General features: G+C 32.6%; 2 protein-coding genes across 6 annotated transcripts in view; one reads left to right on the top strand and one right to left on the bottom strand.

Moving 5' to 3' along the window:
- LOC115242380 (protein abrupt-like) overlaps positions 1 to 24,782 on the top strand; it is an 88,458-nt gene that overhangs the window by 9,737 nt on the left and 53,939 nt on the right. For 2 of the 4 annotated variants that reach the window (XM_029818614.1, XM_029818621.1), the window contains exon 2: positions 23,557 to 23,918. The exons of the other annotated variants lie outside the window; for them this stretch is intronic. The gene's annotated coding sequence lies outside the window, so the exon portion shown is untranslated. The remainder of the gene's footprint in view (positions 1 to 23,556; positions 23,919 to 24,782) is intronic. 4 annotated transcript variants of the gene reach the window in all.
- The window catches only part of LOC115242384, a 77,677-nt gene that overhangs the window by 48,163 nt on the left and 4,732 nt on the right, over positions 1 to 24,782 (bottom strand). The gene's annotated exons all lie outside the window — the stretch shown is intronic.

Here is a 24,782-nt window from a genome sequence, read left to right as displayed (position 1 = left end):
TTTTTGTCATTTTGTCATCTCTATTCCGTTTTGATGAGTGTTGAATGTGCGCTTTATTGATTGGCGTTTCTTTATTTGGTGTACATATCTTCATTATTCAACTTTTTTTTTTTTTTTTTTTTTTTTTTTGTCATCTCTATTCCGTTTTGATGAGTGTTGAATGTGCGCTTTATTGATTGGCGTTTCTTTATTTGGTGTGCATATCTTCTTCTATTCATTATTCAACATCAAAATCGTCATGTTTCTTTTCTTCACTCTAATCGTTGTAACATAAATATAAAATGTATCCACACAAATTTATAAACACGCATAGATACGACACACACACACACACATATATATATATATATATAACATATGCACACACGTGTTTATAAAAGATTATTTGGAGAAAATGATGAGCGTTCAAAAGCTACGCTCTATGCACAGTTCTAATTATTAACGAGTTATTACTGCGATACTAATTAAGTTTAATCACAAGGCCGCCCGTTCGTTAAAGTTAATTGTGCGATCGACCACGGCCCACGCTATTAATTGTGCCGTCCTGCTCATTGCATGATGTGCGCATTTTTATAGTAAAGCTTACGTGTTTGACGATTGTAACGGATGTACGTGAAAAACTAAACGATTCCTCGCAAAAATCTAGCAAAATTTTTTTAAATATTTAATAAGCAAGAAATATTGCATTAATATACGTCATAATTTTAATTGAAATTTACAGTGTCGTGATTTATACAATCGATGTTGTTTACGTAATTTTTGGCAATATGTTTAATGTGCGATCAAGACTTTTTGGATGTTCGTTTTATGGCGAGACATGGCATCTTGATTATATCAAATATTATGCCCGATATTAGACGAACAGATTTATGATGTTACGGAATAATCGCGCTTTTTATGAAATAAATATCCAATATTTCCATTAAAATTGATCAGAGTTGCTAACGTTATCGAAAATCGATACACACATACAAGGTTCTCTTCATTTGATCCAAAGTCTCGTTACAGGAATCTATTTTGTGTACATTTTTTTCCATTTTTATGAGATATGTGTTTACGAACGTTTCGTATTATAGTTAGACGATACGCAGATTATAAAACATATGGAATTTTGTTTGTCCTATTTCTTAATATCCAAAATAATTGAGTTCCAAGGACAACGTTATTTAATACTAGGAAAGTAATAGCCGTCGCTTCTTTTACGAAATGTTCGCCTTTCGCAAAGAAACGCAATGTGAATTTTCCAATTTTGTAAGATATTCTGACTAATATATACGTTTATACTATTTCAATAATTGATTAAAGAGAATATTATTAAAATTTAAAACATCGTTTTATGCGCTAAAAACAATACATATCAAATAATCTAAGTTTTTTTGTATTATTTCCCAGATTGTCTGCAAATAATTAATGAAGACATAATGAAAAATAATCTACGTTAATTCGCGTTAATTTCGAATGTTTGCAGAAACAAGCACAACATTATTGCAACTTGATAATATTTTAATAATCAACGATGATAAATCGTATTGTTTACATCGATGATATAGGTGCGATTGCTGTACTTTCTTCTCATTTTATCATCGTAAATTTACGTTACCACCGTCTTATACGATCGATTGATTTTTATATATTTAATTAGTCTGTTTATATCGCAATGTTACAATTTCTTGTAATTATTTTTTTATAACTTTATCCGTGATTGTCTTAACATTCGACTGTCAAAATAACTGTCTTTCCGGACTGATAATTAATCACTTTATTATCTTTCAATGATTACCATAGTAACGATTGTGCTGCTATCAAAATTCTTTTGATTAGAAATATAATAAAAGTAATTTAAAAAATTTTTTTAGATGGTTTTCTTATTTAAGAAATGATTATTAAAAAATATTAAAATTATATATATATACATATACATATGTATATATAGTAAGTATAGTAAATACAGTTTAAAAATATAAACGTATCAAATTTATATATTATATTCGGTCTTATAAATAGTATCAACTACATAAAATGTTAATCATTTTGAAAGAATGATAAAAATTAAATGTGAACTGAACAAGGTATATATGCTGCACAAAACATACAGAGAGAACATTATATTTTAATAATATATTAAATATATCAGTGCAGACTGCACAAAATATTTATTAAATTTAATATATTCCCAGGCGGGATCTTATGTGACCATTCTGTCATACATGCGTAAAATCGCAATAAAATATGTCGATGATTATTACACTATACTGACTAACCCTTTTGCAATGCTCGTGAATATCATTTTTCATTAACTTTTGGCAAATAACAATGAAGAAATTCTATGAGCATTACTGACACCAAGGGAAATATGTCTCTAGCAAACATTCCAAATTTTTACATGGTCATTCATTGTAACTTATACTTCTTTTCTAAAGATAAAACAGTTGAATAGAGTTCTTAGAAATTTTCTTTTGCGCACTAAGATCTAGCTAAACCTATGTACTTTAAATCTAAATCTTTAGATTCTTAATCCCAGGTAGCAAAAGTAGAAATTTTGACGTTATTTTAACGTTGCCGTTCAATATAAAAAAAATTTAAATAAAAAATTAATTATACAAAGTTTCAAAAGAATCAAGTATGAAATACTATGTGTGCAATTTATTATTTCTCTTCCAGTGGACTAAAATTTCTAATAATTTAATAGTTGGTAATAGAAAGAAAAAAATATGTATCTTATGCGAATCAATACGTGCTTTATTGTAAGTTTTGAGATACTCCAATAATTGCTTCTGTAATTGGAGTATTCCAATAAGCCATTTGGTATAAATGGTTAAAGTGATTTTTATTTATGATCAAAGTTTCTTTGCATAATTAATTTTCGCGTTTATCGAATAATTCATTGTTTCGTAATAATGTTGATTGTTTTTATTAATTTACTTTTTCTTTTGCTCTTGTACGGAAGCTGAAATAACACTGTAACGTATGGAATCATAAAACAGAATTTTTAGACATCGTATATGGTTGCGACATAACAGGCACGCATTCGTCGTATTGCGTGCGACGCGTGTGATCAATAAATCGGTCTGTGCAGCACTAACACAACGATAGTCATATATGTGTACGCGTGCACATGCGGATATACGTATTGACACTCACACACATACGTAGAAATCCCTAGTCTGACAGAGATCTTCAAACGCACTGTCTCATGGTGCATTATATACCACATGCTCCCTCTTTCTTTTGACATTCTGATTTTTGTATTATAAAAAGACATAATGTATGTGTGTATTAAATGTTTTTAAATGCAACTTTTTAAGATTCTATCTAATAATTTTCATCAGTAGCAAGGAATTATTATTAAAAATTGAAGCATAATATATATGTATACTATATATTAATATATCAAAATTAACGTGATGATTGGATATTTCATTAAAAATAAAAAGACATAATGTATGTGTGTATTAAATGTTTTTAAATGCAACTTTTTAAGATTCTATCTAATAATTTTCATCAGTAGCAAGGAATTATTCAAGGATGATTGGATATTTCATTAAATTTTCATTTAGCAAAATAATAATTATAAGTTGATGGAATTTGTTAAATTAAAGTAGACGCGAGACAGAACAACAGCTGATTTGCATCTCAGAAAAAATAAAATAATTTGATATAAATCATGTTTTTTTTCCAGACAATCAGAAAAGAATTAATAAGGGATGTATCAATGAACGAGTTTTATATAAAATATGATTCATTCTCCACAATCTCATTCACTCGCTGTCATTCTATGTAATTAATTACTTGCCTTTCTATGTCGACGCGTCAGTCAAAATATACTAAAATTTTGCATCAAAACGAGAGTTGTTATCAATCACGCGTTTAACGGAAATCACGAATGATCGATATAATTTTAAAATTTCGAGAATTTATACATTATTATTTTGCGTGTAATCTTTACACGCAATTGTAGCATTTTAATTGATATGTAAGCAACTTTTTATAGAGTAGACTCGATGAATACGATTTCTACATACAATTTACGAGAATTGCATTGCGATATTTTCATTTTAGACGTGTTTCCGTATATCGACGAGAGAACAGCTGCAGCTGTATTACTATTATTACTCATGATAATAATAATAGGTTATACTCGCTCCATACGCAAATTGCGAGCGCAAACAAAACAAGGTTTTCTAGAACTTTTCTTCTTTTATAACTTACATTATTACACACTCATTATATATTAAAATTTTCTCACATCGTAAGAAATTTTCGTTATTTTTTCATCAAATATACAAGAGATATAACAATTATTTTATTATTATCACAAAAATGTATTATTTACTATAGACAAGTAATACATTTTTTCTTTTCGATTTAACAAATATTCAGATATAAAAGGCAAATGATATGTTTCAATTATTACCGGAAAGAATTCTAGCTAGAAAATTCTATAATTTTAATCAAATCTGACATACATACACACGTGCATGCATAATACAGTCCTGATAATTCGATGCGAATTGTAATGATATATTGTCGCTATTTTCAACTATTTGCGTATCAGTTACGCCATTCTTTACACGTGCGGTTGGGTCAATTGCGAGGGTTAAAGCCTTATATTCTCTAACTTATGCCAATATTAAGGCTTATAGTCACACTGATATTTATATTACTTATGTATTCGTGAACGAACTGTTGATCGACAATGCGGAAAATGGCTCCGATAATATGCAAAACCAGTTGCACGAGTATTATGCCGATTTATATGCGACTTTGGACGATACTTCGGACAAGTGAGTGAGCAATTCCCTTTTTCCATCTCTCTCTCTCTCTCTCTCTTTTCTTCTATTCTCTGTTACAACGCTTGCCGCCGCCGCCGATTAATCTGTCCGGAATGAAATTCGTGGGAGTAAGCGGGATTTCTAAACGTAATAATGAGAAACGCAGTATCATTCCGCATCATAGACACATGAGAGCTCCACCGCATTGGCTCCGTTCACTTTCTCTTCATCTCTATCATCCCACGGGCTTCCCGTCGTGTTTTTGATAAATTCGATACGAGGCTTCCTGGGCACGAAAGAGGAAGAGAGAGAGAGATCTCTCTCTCTCTCTCTCTCTCTCTCTCTCTCTCTCTCTTCTTCTATTCTCTGTTACAACGCTTGCCGCCACCGCCGATTAATCTGTCCGGAATGAAATTCGTGGGAGTAAGCGGGATTTCTAAACGTAATAATGAGAAACGCAGTATCATTCCGCATCATAGACACATGAGAGCTCCACCGCATTGGCTCCGTTCACTTTCTCTTCATCTCTATCATCCCACGGGCTTCCCGTCGTGTTTTTGATAAATTCGATACGAGGCTTCCTGGGCACGAAAGAGGAAGAGAGAGAGAGAGAGAGAGAGAGCGAGAGAGCGAGACAGAGAAAGAGAAACGGAGAGAGACAGAGAGAGAGAGAGAGAGAGAGAACCAACGGCCTGTCCGACGCGTAATTAATGTACGCACGTGCATTATCCGGTAATGCATGCGCGTATATCGGGGGGTCAAACGGATCGACCTGAGTTTTATAACAATGTAGCCTCGCATTTATGCTATGCTCGACCTCGCTCGTTAAAATAGACATTTTTCTAGACTTGATCAGCATCGTATCTATTATCATGTTCGTAGCTATTTATTTATTCTATCGCCCTGCTTTGTAACACTTCAGTTGTTTTTTGAACGCGACGCGAGTTTGTTGATCACCAGGTACGTTTACGTTACGCTTAAAGAGGATATCCTACAGAGCGAGCGTTACAACGTTACAGAGATAGATGTGTATTTCAAAAGATACGAAATTTCATCGTAATTTCAGGTTCGAGCAAACGAAACTCGCTTTAATTTTAGTCTGCGTTGATGCTATCAGTTTTAATATTGTTTAATAGCGTATAATGTATATATATCGCTGTGTATATAATTACAAACCTACACGTAATTGGTTCCTGTATTTTTTTTTTAAATATAATAGAATATACTATAGTGTTTATAAAATTCTCATACAATTTTTATTTAAGTAAAAAAAGTATTATTTTATTATTTTATTTGCGTAAACTTATTTCGTGAGCCATTGGAAATTTTACGAAAATTACCACCGCGATACTATTAGTTAACAACTAAAATTCCTCGATTTGCGTCTTCATACATGGCGGTTGATGGTTATTTGATCGATACGAACCCTCGGCTTTACGCTTTTCACGGTGTGCATGGCTACCCTTTCATTAATGACTGAGTCACACGCGTTGCGATAAGCTGATAGTCATGACCGAATGTTCGTTACGTATAGGAGTGGGAATAATCATTCTTTGAGATTACGTTCTCTCGCACGAGCGCGTGTATGGAGTGTAACGGAAATACTGGTAAAGTTCAGAAGTAATTTAGAAAATATAATAAATGCTCAATAGCACTTTTTGTTGAAAAATAAGTCTTATCTGTCTAGTAATTTATTTACGAGAAGTAAAATATATTTATCGTAAAAATTGAAAAAATTTTACATTGCTGACAATAATTGTATTAAGTTTATATCAGTATTAAATTTATATCACTGCGTGATATTATATGCGTAATTTCGTGCTATTGTAGTATTTATGTAAATTTAAAAGTGAGTCCCAAAGACGCTTATATTAACGAGGGTTGAGTCAAACCATTTACAATCCCCAATAACTAGATTTACCAAATGCTGTATATTGATAAAAACGAGTGTTCAACGATTTTAAGCGCGTATATTTATTACTGTTGTGTTGCTTTATCTTTAGATTATCGATGAACTACGTATACAGAATTTAATTCCATTGTTATCAAAAATGTACGGTCAGAAAATGAGAAACAAATCTATAAACATGAAATTATTTCTTTGAGTCGCTGACATAAAAGGCGTCTCCTTGAAATTTTTTTAATCTATAATTGAAACATGTTTTAAATGTTTTAAATGTTGTTGCCTTTCCTAATTTATTATATAATTTGAATTAATTTTTTAAATTTATTTTCTCGTTAAATCGAAATCTGTTTGATATTTTAATAAGTTTAAAAAATTTTTGTTGAATAAATAATATATTAATAAATTACTAAGCGTAATTGTTCAAATGTAATTCTGTTAAATATCAAATGACGAAAGCAACGAATTTAGTTACTCTAAACTGTAGAAGCTTATATATCGCTTCTGATAAGATATCGATTTTATCATTTGCGCGATTTAATTACGCGGCAAATGTAATTTAACAATTTCCTTGTTTAGAATTTACTTAATAACAGCAAAAAATAATTATAATATTTATGAAATGTATTTATAAATTAATTATTAACACTATTATTTTAATTATTAACAGAAAGAGAGAGAGAGATTAATTCTAATTATTAACAGAAGTTGAAATCAATTTAAAAAAATTTACGCATTGAATATCAAACTAATATAAATAATTTTGCATTAATTGTTAATATTATACAAATAATAATTTTTTTAACGATAATTAACTGACTAATTTTAATATTATTTTACATGCAAAAGAAGAGAGAGAGAGAATAGGATAAAAAACATGAATTACAATATATCGGTTAAATAAGATGCCATAAATAAATCGCTACAATAGTAATTTATTATTCAAAATCACGAAACGTTATCACGGCTAAAAAAGTTTTGATAAAATCATATCAATTTATTAGTTTAACTTCTCTCTAACATAATCGTTTGCTACATTATATGTATTTGCATACATAAATTATATAAATATCCAATTTAACTCTTCCAGTTGATATCATTAATATACCAAATCATCTCGTTGAAATTTTGCGTGACGTCCATCAATCGTATCATTGTAATGCAAATTACGGCCGGCCTAAACAAGATAATTAAGATAAGAGAAAGCGCGTGGTGGGGAACATCGCGGCGCGTTACATGACGCCCAGCGTCGGCAAAAACACTGCAAATTAACCGAATTATGGAAGCGACGCGTTTGCTAATGATTTATGCGCGACAATGCGCCGATAATTGCCACCGTGCGCGAACACGCGGTCTTTGTATGTGTGTCCAGCGATTAATTAATGAATCGACGGGCACGAGATTGCGGCCGCGAGATGATGTACATACATTCGTCACAGTCCGACGGTGGGAACGATGATGGGGGAGGGGGGGGAGTAGGAGAAAGGGGAGAGCAATTGTCGGTGGGCAAACTTTGCCGGTGATATATGCCGAGCCGTTGTTGAGCGACTGCCGGATATCGAACTATAATCTGGCGTAAGTGGTGGAAGGGATGTGATAGCGTTGCGTGATTTGCAGCGGCAGGCATTATTTGAGTGATTTAATTGCAACCATTGAATTAGCAAATGCCAATATTGTTTATAATCATGAGATAAATCGATAGACCCATATTGGAATTGCAGCACGCAAACTAAGCTGGAATTAGAATTTCATCGATTATTACTTTTCGTATACGGCGTAATAATATTTACTGAAGAGTATTAATACATGAAAGAGATAAAAAGCCTAAAACTACATATTGATTTTTGCGAATTTTTAAATGATCTCTCTAGTGTTGAAAGCTCATTGACGTTATTAAAACTTGATGACAGGGTCGAAAACTTTTTTTAATCTTTTTTAATTCGCCAAATTATCTCATTTCCTTGTCTTTTTGTTCGTATCTCTTTGTTACTTTTATTCTCAATTTTGTAACAAAGTATTTTTGTTTAATTAATGGCCGTAAAATAGGACAATTATGGGCACAGCATAAATCTTTAATTTTTATAGATTGAAATATTAATAAATATTTCTGAATCACTTTATGAATACCTTTTAATAATGCCAAAAAGCAAAGCTGTCATAATGTACGCCAAATATTCTTGCCACAAATATTCAGTATAAAATCTAAAAACATTTAGATTTTTATCTGAGAATTTCGAGATGTGCACGACTGGTTTTCTTCTTGTTTTTATAACTCTAGTACGGCTCTTTTGGAACATTAGGGCAGGCAATCGTAATAAGATAGGAAGATATATATCCTTCAGATCGTATTGAATTCTAGGCAGGCAACGTACATATGTGTATCTACATAGGTGTATCTACATACAGTACACACACGCTCGCCTGTCTTGATACCTGCTTTCATCTAAAAGGAACCCCAGGAAACGTAACAGCTGGTCTATAATTGCGCCGGTTTTAGCAATGGTTCTACGATTTGCTTTAGGGACCTCAGGTACACTTAGACGATTCAGGGAACATACTTTCATATGCTTTTTAAGCCGGCACTATGGTCTATCGCAAAGAAGAGTACAATGCTGCTATTCTTAATACCGGATGCGTTCACTGACTTAGCAATTAATTCCGTCATGATGCTATTGCATTATATGCACTGGATCTTATTATATTGAATAAATTTTACGCAAAATTTTATATTGTTTAGAGATGATTTTGTTTTATTTCAAGTAATGACTACTCATGTAAACTTTTTTCGGAATTTACAGCTTTCTTTTCATTTTCTTGAAAAGAAAAATTATCTACGTCCTAAAATGCATAATATTTGTATTATTCTTGAAAATGCATAAGTTAAACTTGCATTAATCACTGTCAGAAAATCCGTCATCTGTCCATTGCATTCACATTTAACGGTTGGAATGGTTTTGTTGAAACTATAACCGTTGGTTTGTTTTGTTTAAATTGTGCACGAATTATCTTCTACATCAAATTCTTTAAAACGATCCGACTTTATGCATATCTGAAACTAAACTTTACTTTTTTCTACTTATTAATGATTCAAGAACCCGTTACATATATTGATAATTTATATATATAACTTCTATATCAAATTTTAAAATTATTCCGCAAAAGGATAAATATTTATTCTTTGATGATGATATTCATGCTTAATTATAAGCAATTTTACAGAGTACTATATCATAAAGTAGAGAATTGTCGCGAATCTTTTAATATAATTTGGTTTGAGAGAAACTATTTTCGTTTACAAAACAGTCCGTGAGAATTTCCAAGCATTTTTTTTCGGGTAAGGCAAGAATGTCATTGTTGATCAAGAAAAGAAAAGTAACCGCTACAGGATGTTTATTTTTGTCTCAGCGAAATTCTTGCCTTATACTTATTAGTGTACGTCTTACTGCGTTCTAAGATTGTTACAATGGATTTCAAAAATAATCTGTTTTTAGGCAAAAGGCATTGATTTTTAATTGATTTTTGTGCTTTATTTTTGACCGATAGATATTTACAGTGTGCTTGTTATACATATGCACACACACATACACAAGTATATATATACACAATTTTTAGATATGTCATGCTTATCAAGCATGATTTATACCTTCAAATCAATTTAAATGAACTTAGTAAATATAATTTTTCTATTTATGCAAATGCGTAGTATGATTTTATTCATTATTCAAATTGTATATTAAATTAAAAATATGGTAATACACTTATTCTGAATAATTGCATATATATTGTATATTGGCGTGTTATTTTTAAAATAACATGTAAAAAATAATGTTTTCTTTTTAAATGATACGTTAAATATTTATTTATATGCATCGATATATGATTATAATTTTATGCATTGTCACAGACAAAAAAGCACACATTCTTTTTAAATTTTGGGATTTATTAAATAATATATGGCATAAGGAAATAAATAGCGCGCGTGTAATGCGTGCTTTTTATATTCTAGTAAAATTAGAAAATTTCAAAATTATTTATTTATTTTTACATTACTGACAAATTAATTAAACTCTCTTTCTTACATTTTTTATTTTAGAGACAAATCTCATCATTTATTTAAAAAATTTAATTTTTTAATTTAATTTTTTTTTTCTTTGAAATGTTTTCGGTATCATACGACGCTGCCGATTGTTCTTGGAGAGCTCTGTAGATCTCCCTTGTAATTCGAGTACATCCTGCTTTTCCTCTTTCGACATTTCACATTTTTCGTTTGTATCTTTCGTACACTACTCTTAGTAATGTGTACACACACATTCTCTCATAGCTATTGGCGGACGCAGACATGAAAGGGCGTAATACGAACCTCGTTATAGGATTTCCCAGACATGTGCGTCTCGCACATATCCCGTAAAGCACTTCGCTGCGTATACAGCATGAGAAAATGCGTTTTCACTTTTAATGTACCACGAAAATTTTTACCGATGAATTTTACGTCATTGACGTGCATATATACCGTTCTATTTTTTCACGGCCGGATGAAAATCGCAGACGCGATTTTCAAGATGTCATATCGCATATTTTATTACAAAGTGACTATATAATTTATAAAAGGCTTATCGTAATAAATAAAATTAAACTTAAATAAGGAAAAATATATTTTTATTATTTTTTTCTTTAAATTTTATTGTGAATGGTTTTCGCCAAGCAATATTTTTTCAAAAGTTCTCTCTATTAAGTTCTTTCTATAACTTTATTATTTCGATAACTCTATTGTAACAACTTTATTATAAATTCTGTTTACAATTTGTTTAAAGATGTTAATCTTATTACTGTATCGTTTGTTAAAATATAACAAAGAATATATTTTATTGAACGATATGTATCATAAGGCTGATGATTCATTGCCACTACATTATTCAAAATGTACATTTGCTCCATGACCGTGAGAGCAACATGTTCCTCAAGAATCTTCCGACAACCCCTCATATTTCTTTGTGTAACCTTCCTTTTTGTCCTACGTTTTGGCCCTACGTTTTCGACCATTGCGTCGCATTCTTTATTTCGCACCTGCATCATCGTATACGCTCGTGTAGAGACGTAGTTGATGTAACATGAAAATATATTTTGCGGAGGAAAAATTTTGTACGACATGTTATATCACGCCAATTAATATCCGGTACTACTCCACGTGTAATCAGCGACTTTGTACTCTTTTTGCCGGTAGTGCGCAAAGGTTACTTGCAAAAAGCACTGACGCTTAAGTGAATGCAAATGACAATGTGCATATCGTGATACACGCGCCGTCCTCGGAATGAGGCAATTTCGATTTCCTTTATTATGCAATTACTACTTCGCATTAGCTTCCGCTCGTTTCTTCGTCAAAAAGATATCTTGTCACGCTCTTTTTTTTTATGTACTAATGCTGTTCAGAATTGGATAATATTGTATAATATATTTAATCACTTATCAAAACTTTTACATTGATAATATGGGCATTAATTAAATTAATTAAATTTGCAATAGCATAAGACGTATTTTAATTCTGCTTTAATTTGTAATTTATAATATATTCAGTGATAATTAAATTTAGACTTCAATTCAGAGAAAATAAAAAATTTTGGTGAAATATTATGCATAATAAGTCACGTTTCATCATTTTTTCTTGCCGCTTATATATTGTAGGGAAGGTTGCGTGTGTGTGTGTTCTGAGTAATTCTTAGAAAATATCAAGCGGAGAGCGGTATTTGTTTAAAAAATATAATAAATGAAAGTTTGACACAATATAGTTTATGTACATCGAAATTATCCATTATTTTTTGACTGAAAAAATTCGTTTACGATTTTAACAAGTTTAAGATTTTAACTTTCCTTGTGAACGAAGGCAGAGCAAAGCTCCTTCTTTTGCACCTCCACCTTAACAAAATTCTTACTTAGACCAATCCTTATCTAAAAAATAAAGCATTTGGGGTATATAATCCTTAAATGGTGTTAGAAATTTACTAGTTGGATTGGGTTAGGTTGGAATTTTTTTGGGGTGCAGGGGGAGGAGTTTTGCCTCTTCCAACTCACGCATTTGATAAGTAATATTACTAATATTAATAATTTATATTAATATTAATATTAATAATTATATATATAATAAAAATACTTTAAAAATATTTATTTGCCGGAATAAAAAGAAATGAGGAAAAATAATAAGCTACATGTATAAATATATTTCATTTATCATGATGAAGCATGTTGAAAACTGTTTACGAACTGCGAGGAATAGATAAAACCGATTATCGTGACAAAATATTTATGACTATGTATTTATCCTTTAAATAATATGTGCAAACAAAAACTTGTTCTAATTAGAGATGACAGTACGGCGTACACAAACTTCATTGTTTCTAATATTAGTTTATAATACCTAACAAAGAGCATTAAACTTTAATTTGTCATATCTCCTAAATCAATGCCATCCTCTACTTGATTTTTGCGGGAAATTATTCAGAATACACGCACACACATAACTTCCCCTACAACATATTTAAATAGCGAAAAAATCGGTAACCTATTATGCATATTTACCAAAATTTTTGTGTAATAAAAATAATTTTTTTTGAATTTATAGTGACCACAGAATTTCTTACATTATATCAATCTTTATTTTCTCGTTCATTCGAAATTTTGTGACCAGTCGCTTAGTCGCGTTGGTTTAGGAGAGAGCAACGGAGAATGCCAGGAATGGAGACAGTGGCGTATGCGCCGTCGATGAATCTATGTACGCGATTCTAATTGCCTCACAATACTATTCTCCTCGAGTGGGCTGTCAATGAGGATCCATGAGGAGGAGTAGGTTTCCCTTGGGAGAGAGGCAAGGGAATAGAAGCGACTAGTGCCACACCTCGAATTCGCAGCATACCTTCTGTGATACGTGCCCAATCTCAACTCGTCTTGATCTATTCCGGATATATCTGCAACCCGCTTATGTACGCAGATAATTGCGCATATGCGTGCATAAGTGGAAGTGCGATTGAAATTCCAGGGATTAAACGCGATTTTCTTGCGATTTCGCCGTTGCTGCAATCGATTTTTGTGAGAGGGAAACGTATTAATAAGTAGTTAATAAATTTGTAGAGATCTGAAATTTTCCAAAACAAAAAACATGTTTATTTGTTAAAAAGAAACCAGAGTTGCCGAATTTATTTTTGCAAATCAAAGATGATGCATTCAATACAGTTTAAGAAGATTTTTTTTTTAATAATCGATCATTTATAAAGATAACAGATTTTTATAGGTATTTAATTATTTATATTAATTAATCGGTTTCATATACATTATATATGTGTTTAATATATTTTTTTATCAAGCGACATTTTTATGTTTGTGATCAAGTTGTTCATTATTCATATTGCTTAACCGCTGGAATTAGCCGCTGAAATTACTTCACCTTGAGAATAATGTAACCGTGATAAATTTATACTCGATGAATAAACAAAAAATACATCGACAGTAAACACATTCGCGATTATTGCGATCATCGATCTCAGCTCGATATCGATTTCTCTTTATAACAAATATTAAAATTATGAAAACAGTTACAATTACAATATATATATATTTAACTACAATACAAATTTTCTAACATAAATATTTGTTTTAATTAAAATTATTTGTTGAAAGAGTTAATTTTTAAATTTGTATTTTCATCTCTTTTACAAATTTGTATACATAAAATCAGTTTTATCTCACAAGTGTTTTTTATATTTCATCCTACGTTGATAAGTTAACATTAAAATGTAGATAAACTATTTTTGCAAAAAAATAACTTATTTTATAGATTGTTCGTATCGTAGGTCGTGGCGATCATAGCTATTGAGAATTTCTCTTGTTAAATGCGCGCCGATTCTCGTGAATAAAACTCGTGCCGAGAATAACGAATGTCGAACGCGGATTACTGGCGGCAACGGGGGCGGAAGTGTACAGTTACCGTCGGCTTACAATATATAGTAAATACGCGGTAAATACGATGACACATAGTAAATGCGAAATGTACGCGTCGCGACGGCCGCGCGTAAACATGCATCCGTTGATAAATTACTCGTCCCGACGCGCTCGCGGTAACGCACGTCGCACGGTAATCGATCTTAATTCAGATCTGTCATGCCTCCACATTCTTCTCTGTTTTTTTTCCCCTTCCATTCCCATCAGTCTCGCTTTTTCGCAGATCTCCCCGTTTTACGATAAAAATGCAGCATTCTGCAGCGGACTGGCTGATAACGTGTCCCATATTGTATAGAACGAGCCGGCGAGATAAGAGTGATCTCGCGTTATTTACGCCCGTGTTCGAGCCAATATGCTACGTCATGTGTGCGTTCCTCTATTTCATCACGTCGATGTTTATTATCTAGACGGAATATCAAAATTCGAAATAAAAACGAAACCAAATGCCGCAACAATAATTTCATATAAATGACATTTTCTGCGAATAACGTATATTTTTGTTAATGATTAATTCCGCTTTTCTCTTACCATCAAGTTTAATTTCTAGTTTGCCTATTTCTGCACGTGCTCTGTATGCAGTTATTTTTTCTCGTTCCTCGTTTTTGTGCTCTTGCGTTGCATATGCATCTCGATAAGAGTTTAATGCGCAAGGAGCAAAATAAATCTTTAGAACGTGATATTGGTTATTAACTATGACTTTAGACTGAAATCATAGGCAGGCGTGTCGAGTAGCTGCTAAAGTTAACATTTCAAGTGTGATGCCGTATTTGATAATGTACGTCACGTCAAGGTTCGTCGTCTACGTGGAATATTTAAGATGTCCCTGCATTTACTTTGCTTGCGCTCAAAATGCAGTTTATACATTACGTTACATATGTACTTAGCGAATAATGTCATAAAGTAACACATTTTAATTTTAATTTAAAAGAAATAAACGTTAATATTTATATACAAAAAATTACTTTAATTCCATTTTACATAATAAATACTAATTAGATACTAATAAATACTAATAAATACTGATAAATATTAATAAATACTAATAAATACTAAGTAGCAAGCATCATCTTATAATAAATTTTTGTTTTAATTTCTGTACCGGAGTCTAGATCTTTCACCGATAATCTATTAATAGAAAATTATGCATCTCATTTCTCTCCCGGAAGCAATACCGCGCGAGACGTGAATTCCTTTACAATGCTATTTCCGGCCATGTGACTTATCTTCGTCGAATATCAGTCGATCCATCGTCGACTGATCCATCGGAATCTCATCAGCATCCTCATTACTAAACGTCTCCTAATTGGCCGATACGAGATCCATATCCGATCGCGAAGCGAGAACGCACGGAGTTATTAAAGGGTCGTCAACCTGGCATTTATACTGTATGATCAGGAAACGTGCACGGTCGCGTGTGCGTGAGCCGGTGCACACGCGCGCGCGCGCGCGTAAAATAAATTAATACCGCGCCTATATGTGCCCTTACGCATACAAGCGATATTTAACGATCCGGCTTATCTCGTACAGTGCGTGAACTTAAATTTTTTTTCCAAACGAAAATTACGGTGCTCAAAATGCAGCATTCTGCAGCGGACTGGCTGATAACGTGTCCCATATTGTATAGAACGAGCCGGCGAGATAAGAGTGATCTCGCGTTATTTACGCCCGTGTTCGAGCCAATATGCTACGTCATGTGTGCGTTCCTCTATTTCATTACGTCGATGTTTATTATCTAGACGGAATATCAAAATTCGAAATAAAAACGAAACCAAATGCCGCAACAATAATTTCATATAAATGACATTTTCTGCGAATAACGTATATTTTTGTTAATGATTAATTCCGCTTTTCTCTTACCATCAAGTTTAATTTCTAGTTTGCCTATTTCTGCACGTGCTCTGTATGCAGTTATTTTTTCTCGTTCCTCGTTTTTGTGCTCTTGCGTTGCATATGCATCTCGATAAGAGTTTAATGCGCAAGGAGCAAAATAAATCTTTAGAACGTGATATTGGTTATTAACTATGACTTTAGACTGAAATCATAGGCAGGCGTGTCGAGTAGCTGCTAAAGTTAACATTTCAAGTGTGATGCCGTATTTGATAATGTACGTCACGTCAAGGTTCGTCGTCTACGTGGAATATTTAAGATGTCCCTGCATTTACTTTGCTTGCGCTCAAAATGCAGTTTATACATTACGTTACATATGTACTTAGCGAATAATGTCATAAAGTAACACATTTTAATTTTAATTTAAAAGAAATAAACGTTAATATTTATATACAAAAAATTACTTTAATTCCATTTTACATAATAAATACTAATTAGATACTAATAAATACTAATAAATACTGATAAATATTAATAAATACTAATAAATACTAAGTAGCAAGCATCATCTTATAATAAATTTTTGTTTTAATTTCTGTACCGGAGTCTAGATCTTTCACCGATAATCTATTAATAGAAAATTATGCATCTCATTTCTCTCCCGGAAGCAATACCGCGCGAGACGTGAATTCCTTTACAATGCTATTTCCGGCCATGTGACTTATCTTCGTCGAATATCAGTCGATCCATCGTCGACTGATCCATCGGAATCTCATCAGCATCCTCATTACTAAACGTCTCCTAATTGGCCGATACGAGATCCATATCCGATCGCGAAGCGAGAACGCACGGAGTTATTAAAGGGTCGTCAACCTGGCATTTATACTGTATGATCAGGAAACGTGCACGGTCGCGTGTGCGTGAGCCGGTGCACACGCGCGCGCGCGCGCGTAAAATAAATTAATACCGCGCCTATATGTGCCCTTACGCATACAAGCGATATTTAACGATCCGGCTTATCTCGTACAGTGCGTGAACTTAAATTTTTTTTCCAAACGAAAATTACGGTGCTCGTGTGTCACGATAAAAATCTTTGAATCGATAAATTTTTATATAATTATTTTAATGTATTTATTATATTATATTAATAACAAAATAATATATTATTAATACATTTTGTGCAATGCCCCCGTTTTCTTTCTTTTCGCTGTATATTTTCGGGTTTGTCGTGAAATATCGATTTAATTTAATTTTATTGCATTTTTTAATTTTCAAGAAAATAATAAGTTCATTAATTCGATTTATTTTTTATGGATCAATATTAAACATCAATATTTTTGAAATTTCTTTTATGACGTCTCTTGTCGTACGAAGAATTTTCATTTTTCTTGATACTCCGATATATATCTATAACCAATCTCGCGCAACGAATTTCTCAAGATAATCATTACGATCTCTTCATCGATATATTCAATCAGCACGCAAGGTTCCAATTAACCAGAATGCTATTATCTTTCAAAATTGCCAAACGCTTACATGCTCCGATCATCACATATGTATACATATATATTTGTGCCGATGTGACGGCAACGGTGCGTGCATTGGAAGGTGAAAGTCATCTGCCCGTTGGTTTCGTCATGGTAGTGATGCTGTTGTTATTGTTGGTGATGGTGGTAGTGATAATATTGGTTAACTTATTATTATGCTATTTGGGCAAGCATCATTCAACTAGAATTCTCGCTGGTGCATCTCATCAACGTAATCATGTTCAATGCGTAAATAAAACGACCCGTTAAAGCGTCACATGAAATTTAACGTGTGCAAATCGTTTGCACGCGCGAGCGATTCATAAAACGGGGGTTGCAGAGACATGGATTTCATTTACTCTCGCAATAACAAACCACTGACAAGTCTCGGTTGATTGTCGATTGCGAATCTTCAGCGATTTCTAGTGTAAAACAATTGCTAATTTCTTTATCGGTCATGCACGTAAATATTCTCTATATTCTCAATATTGCCAAAGCATTTTAAATATTTTTCTTTAATGCATGCGTAAAAGGCAAACAACTAGAATGTGAAATTACGAATACATAGTCTCTCTTGAGAGAAATATAATAGTATTCAGGAAAATATTATATAATAATAATATTATTAAAATATTTCTAGAGTATACTTGAGTTGCGAAAAGATTTATAATAAATGAGAATTTATTTATAATAATTTATTTAGTTATAATAAAATCTCACATATGACACAAGATGAATATATTTCTTTAATTTTCCAACAAAAATAGAAAATTGAAAATAGATTAATTTGTTTCATTTATTTATTTTCAAACTACCGATGTCGGAGTGGACTCGCAAAAATAAATTATCTTTTAAAAGCTCAGAAGAAACGGCGATGATCGTTAAGGAAGATAAATAAGGATTAAATTGCAGATGCCTCGCATGACGCTCATTCGCATTTTCGTTATTTCTTATGCGGCGAATCAGCCGATTTTCGTCGGGCAGCCGTTAAATCGCACAAAAATTTGGCAAGGAGAACGCTCGTTGCGAGCGTACTCGCGACTGCGAGCAAAAAGCAACTGCGTTAATGACGGTTATCCGAGCTTTACCGATGGGTTCATCGATCATTCCTAACGACATATGCAGATTACGCGCTTTTTTGCGAGCCCGAGATATTTCTTTGTATACGCACGTCGTACACAACGATATGCAAAGCACCGCTGCTTCGGTAGAAAAAGTGGATGAGTACTCGAGGTTTCCCGACTTCCCGGTTAAAAATCAGATATTTATAGTAATTGATTTTATAAGCAGCGTTATTAATCGAGCATTCAATATGTTGCTGCGCATTTCTTGAAATTAATTTCTTACGCAACATTCAAATAACAATAATCATTTGCCGGTATCTAATTTTGGATCTGTCATTAATTGGAGCAACAATATAAAGCGACTAGCGATTTGGAATACGTAATTCGCATTTTCCATTAACTGGCAAACGCTGAAATTATATTTGCGCGTCGATGTCGTGCTGGGAACAGTTTGGGTGCTATCGATCAGTCGAAATATATTTCCGGACAGCACGGTTCATTCATACGATACAATGGAATGCTGGTAGCACGCGCACACATGCTGCCGCGCGTGACACGCTCTGTTTTACGTTCCCGTGGTTTTACACATTCACAAGCTTGGTAAACACCTGACCGAAAGGCAGACGAGCCAGATAGCGAGAGCATGTGTTTTACTTCATTACTCGGCTTAGATAAGCATATGATTTTCGTCGCAAGAAAATTGCACTTTTTTCAGGATAATGACTTTATAATGATTTTATTTACTTGCATGCAGAATAATGACTTTACTAATGGTTTTATTTACTTGCATGTAATTTAAATTGGAAATATATATTTCAGGTTTGACTACATAACTTTGAAAAATCAAATTTTATTTCTGTCAAGCTTGCGTATCGAGGAGAATATGAATTAAAGCAATTAAGTAGGAGGAAGGCAAAAACTAATATATCTTTCACGTAGAAGTAATAAATATTACGTTTCTATAGTTTTTTTTTATATATTTCCTGAATTTATATATTCTCTATTAGAATAATACATTTATTCGAGGCAACTGTATTAATTTCAAGGAATTCCTCGGCACTTAATTGTTTGCTATTGTTTTCTTCCCGATTCTCACACATGGCTGCTCCGAATTGAACACATGATCGATGATGCGAATATAAATGTTTGCGTACAGTAATACTAGAAGTTGCTTTCTTGATTATGTAGCGCACCTGTCAGTTCATTTTACCATGGAAAGATGCGAACCAGTCGAGTAAAATATTCAGTTTGAGTTTGATCGTAAAAGAAAACACATAGATAAAAGGCGCATTCCGTAGATTGTAACGCTTTCTAAGTAGACGCTTGCAAAACCGCGGTCATTAGTTTTATAATATGTGATTGCTCGCGGCTGTACTTATGACGCTCTATCAAACGAATATATCTATCGTCGTTGTTTCAGCCGTGAAGTATAATACTAAAACGGTGTTGCATTCATTAATTAACATTTTTTCGATTTGTACTGAGCTAAAAGAAACAATCTCAAAATAATTATACTTGTATTCAATACTTTTTTCTCTCTTTCCGTACTTTAGACCTTTGATCAAACAGATAATGTCATGTTTTTTTTTTCGCGAGAAATTAATGTAGTTTTTTTTACGATTGATTGTTAACACACACATTATATAAATCGGTTAATTATAAATTATATTAATTTGAACTATATATATGTATACTTATACTCTTAAGTAACAATGTAAAATACACGTAATTTATCGATTACGTTCTGAGAAGTATCTTCGATAGAACTTCGCGATTGATATTAAAGTCACGCGATATTTTTTGCGGCATCGATTGACATATGTATATGCGTATTCGGTTATCGTATTTTTTTAGATAGATTTCCGGTCGGTGGCTAATAAGCGCTTTCCAAAGCGAAATCGTTATGGCAGTTTTGTAACGCATAATTACTACAGCGTACGCGCGTTTGATTCTTGACACATGCATCGTAATAGCATTACCTACGTGGCCGCGTTGCTTTTTTCGAACCCAGTACGCGTTACTCGTACGTTGCTCCATGATTTCTTGGATCCCTTATTTACAAAGCGTCCAAGCTATCTACGCGGAAACACGAAACAACGCGGTCACTATCAGTGACAATAAGCTATTTTCGTAATTAAAGCCGTGAAGGCGATTATACTTCGTATGGTCAAGCTTTATATTCTCCTGATAACCGGCCCCTGATAAGTATCATGCGATGTCACGACGTTCGCTTTTAATGGAAACTAAATTGGTGAACATGAAACTCGAGAGAGACAGAAAGAGGATCGAGAAATCATTGTATATCTCATCGCGAACGGTATATAAATTCTGCGTTTATCTCTACCGTATAAATAAATACCCACTTAAAAGTAAATTGCTACATAAAATTCAGTGGCAACAGTAAGAATAGCATTATTGTTGATGCTATTATTATTAATTTTTTTTTTATTATTTAATTTAATTTGTTATTTCAATGCACGCGCGCTGTGATTGTATCAAATAATCGACATCTCAATCACAAATCATAGTTAATTATTCTAACATCTTGTTAAAGAGAACATTATGTATGCAATATCTAGTAACACAATTTTTTGAACTTTACTTGCTTGGATAGTATGCGTATAATTGTAGATTTTACATGCTTATTACGTGTTCTGTTTCTATTTTTTGCTTACATTATGTATATATTATTATGTACTTGTTTGTATATTATTATTTTGTATATTTTATTATGTTTGTCTTTTTGTCTTTGTTGTATATTATTATTATGTACTTATCCGCTTAGACTCTGAAATTTTTATTACTAATTTATACATCTTTTATTGTACGCACACATGCACGGGAAATTTTATCCCTTGGATAAATTATTTGCAAGAAAATAAAGAAAAAATTGGATTGAACATAATATGTATGTATGTAAATGCGTCGTAAGGAACGGAAATCGGGTGTAAATCCATGTCTTCAATGACGTGTGATAATCGAGTGCACGAGAAAACGTGAAGAGGATTGAAAAAACGATGCGACGGACATCGCGCTTACATCACGGTAATCGAGATGTACGCTAAAAAGAAACGTTTACTACTGATTGTAAAGTGAAATGATTTATGATTAGAGCTGTTTGTATAAACGAAAAATAATATCAGTGAGCTTTCTATAGCTTTGTATAACGCAAGTGAAGCATTTTGTCGTATAATCGCCTGTGATAATTGTGATCGTAATGCATGTATATCTTAAATACTTTGTTAGAAATAGCTCTCTCTTCCTTAAGTATTTTTTAAAAATTAATACAATAATTTTTGATCAAAATATCGTTTAAAATTCTTTGTTACACGAAATTAAAAAATTTAATTAATAAAATATATATATATGTATAGCACAGGGATAAAAAATTGCAATAGAGAGATCATGATTCATAAAAATATGCGAGATGCTTTGTATTATAAATATGAATGCGCGTTTATCTAAGTTATTTTTAAGCTTGTAAGCATATAATCAAATAAAAAAATTAAAGCGAAAATTATGCGAGTGTGATAATTTTCTCTATAATCCGACATATATAATATATTCGGTAAACGCAATAAATATATCGGTCGGTCAGCACATCCAACATTAAATGATTTCTGCAAAACTATTCCAGCGGAACAATCTTTTCAAATCGTCCGTTTAATCGGTTACGAGTTTCCTACGTTTCTCACTCGACCCATTATCAACCGTATATCACCGAGAGAACGCATAACGAGTGTGCATTCAGTCGCGCATTAAGTGCCGCGACGCCAGTAAAAATGTTGCAAAATTGGGAGTCCGTCGGAACATTTCGGATACGCGAAGGTGCAGCGTGCGGATAAAACGATCGTAAATCGGATAATGTTCGGGAGATTCCGTCGAGAATTTTTACGAGCAGACAGGTTGATATCGATAAGTATGGCCGTTTGACATGATCAAAAAACGGGCACTAAACGCATCTCATCGACCGATCTTTTCTAATCCTTTGCGAGATTACAAACTGATTCAATTGTAATTCCGATCTGAAATATTTGTTGGCCAAAAACTTGATGTTAAATATTTTAATTTGTAAATTAATAATATATTATGAGTAACAAATAATTTTGAATAATCAAATTGAATGTCATTTATGAATGTACGAACTTTTCCTTCGATCGCCATTACTTTATCCGATTTTTGAGTGAAACTATTATTAATAATCCAAGCAAGAAAAAAATCTAATGAATACCAATTTAGTATCGAACTCTTTACTTGTTTTGTTATCAATAATTATTGATAAAGATCAATGATTCTCATTATCTGTCGAACAAGTCAATCAAACTACAGTCTTTATTGTTGAAATTAATGCTCAAATACAAATCTACAAACTCGAGATTTAATTATTAAGAATTTACTGACACATCTCTTTTTTTATTTCTTAATGTCAAATGCAAATTATTTAATTTATATTTGAATAATTGCTGATCACATTACAGGAAAAAAGAGAGTGTGCATCAGGATGAAGTAATGTGAAGACGGAAAAAGTAAAAAGAAGAAAATAAAAGTAAAAAAACGGATAAAGAATAGAATAAAGTGCTTCTATTGTTAGTATCACAAAAAAACGAAAGAATATTGCACGGTAAACAATGGATGCCGAAATAATGCCTCCACCGTGACGCGGTAGCATTGGTGCATTGCAACGTTGTATGACTGAATCATACAATACTATTGTATTAGAGCTGAAGGACAAAGAGTGCAAGTACCTTGATATGCGTGAAAAAGGGACACACCCCAACATCTCCGAAGAAAAGTTAGATATCAAGAGAAAAAGAGAGAACAAGGGGATATACTTTCTACGGTAAGATCTCTAAGAATTGTATATACAAAAGAGCATTAAAAATAATACAAACGGTAATATAAGAAATAAAATAAAAATTTATATACAAAGAAACATAATTGTTTTCAAAAGTGATAATAATATAATAATAATATATACACATATATATGCAATCGTGGCGTAAAGTTGTACGTTTACTCTCTGTGCCAAATCTAGCCAGAAACATTCAGTTTTATTCAATCGCCACCTCTCGGAAGGCAATGGCAAACCACCGAGAGTATCTTGCCAAAAGAACCCTCTAATCAGTCGTTCGGAACCGGCGTTAAATTGTAGATCCCATATGCTATGGAAAAGATACCAAAAAGGACACACACCACAGATATACACAGAGAAGTTCCATCCTCTGACAAGAGGATACGGACTGGAGATGGAGATACACATATAAATGTTATAATACCATAATATCATAATATCATATTGTAGGATGTTGAATTTGGTGCGTATTCGTTATACATGCGGCGCCGCGATTTCGAAACAAACGCATATGGACAACACTATCAGATACAGAACAACAATTCAAATCGAAAAGTCCTAAACCATTTTTCGATCTGAGCTTTCTTTTCGTTGTTATATGATGTTAAAGTTAACTAATCAGCGCCTGTCTACAACGGAAAACAGAGAAGGTACGACGGGCGTCGGAGTAGCGAGACGGCTTTCTGCTGTATAGACAGGCGCTGATTAGCTAACTTTAACATCACATAACAACGAAAAGAAAGCTCAGATCAAAAAATGGTTTAGGACTTTTCGATTTGAATTGTTGTTCTGTATCTGATAGTGTTGTCCATATGCGTTTGTTTAGTTACACCCTGTATAATACGAAAAGTT

The sequence above is a fragment of the Formica exsecta genome, unplaced genomic scaffold (genome assembly GCF_003651465.1).
Source record: "Formica exsecta isolate Colony F162 unplaced genomic scaffold, ASM365146v1 scaffold591, whole genome shotgun sequence".
NCBI classification, from domain to species: domain Eukaryota; kingdom Metazoa; phylum Arthropoda; class Insecta; order Hymenoptera; family Formicidae; genus Formica; species Formica exsecta.
Note: the sequence above shows the minus strand (reverse complement) of the source record. Positions and strands in the feature narration are given on the sequence as shown.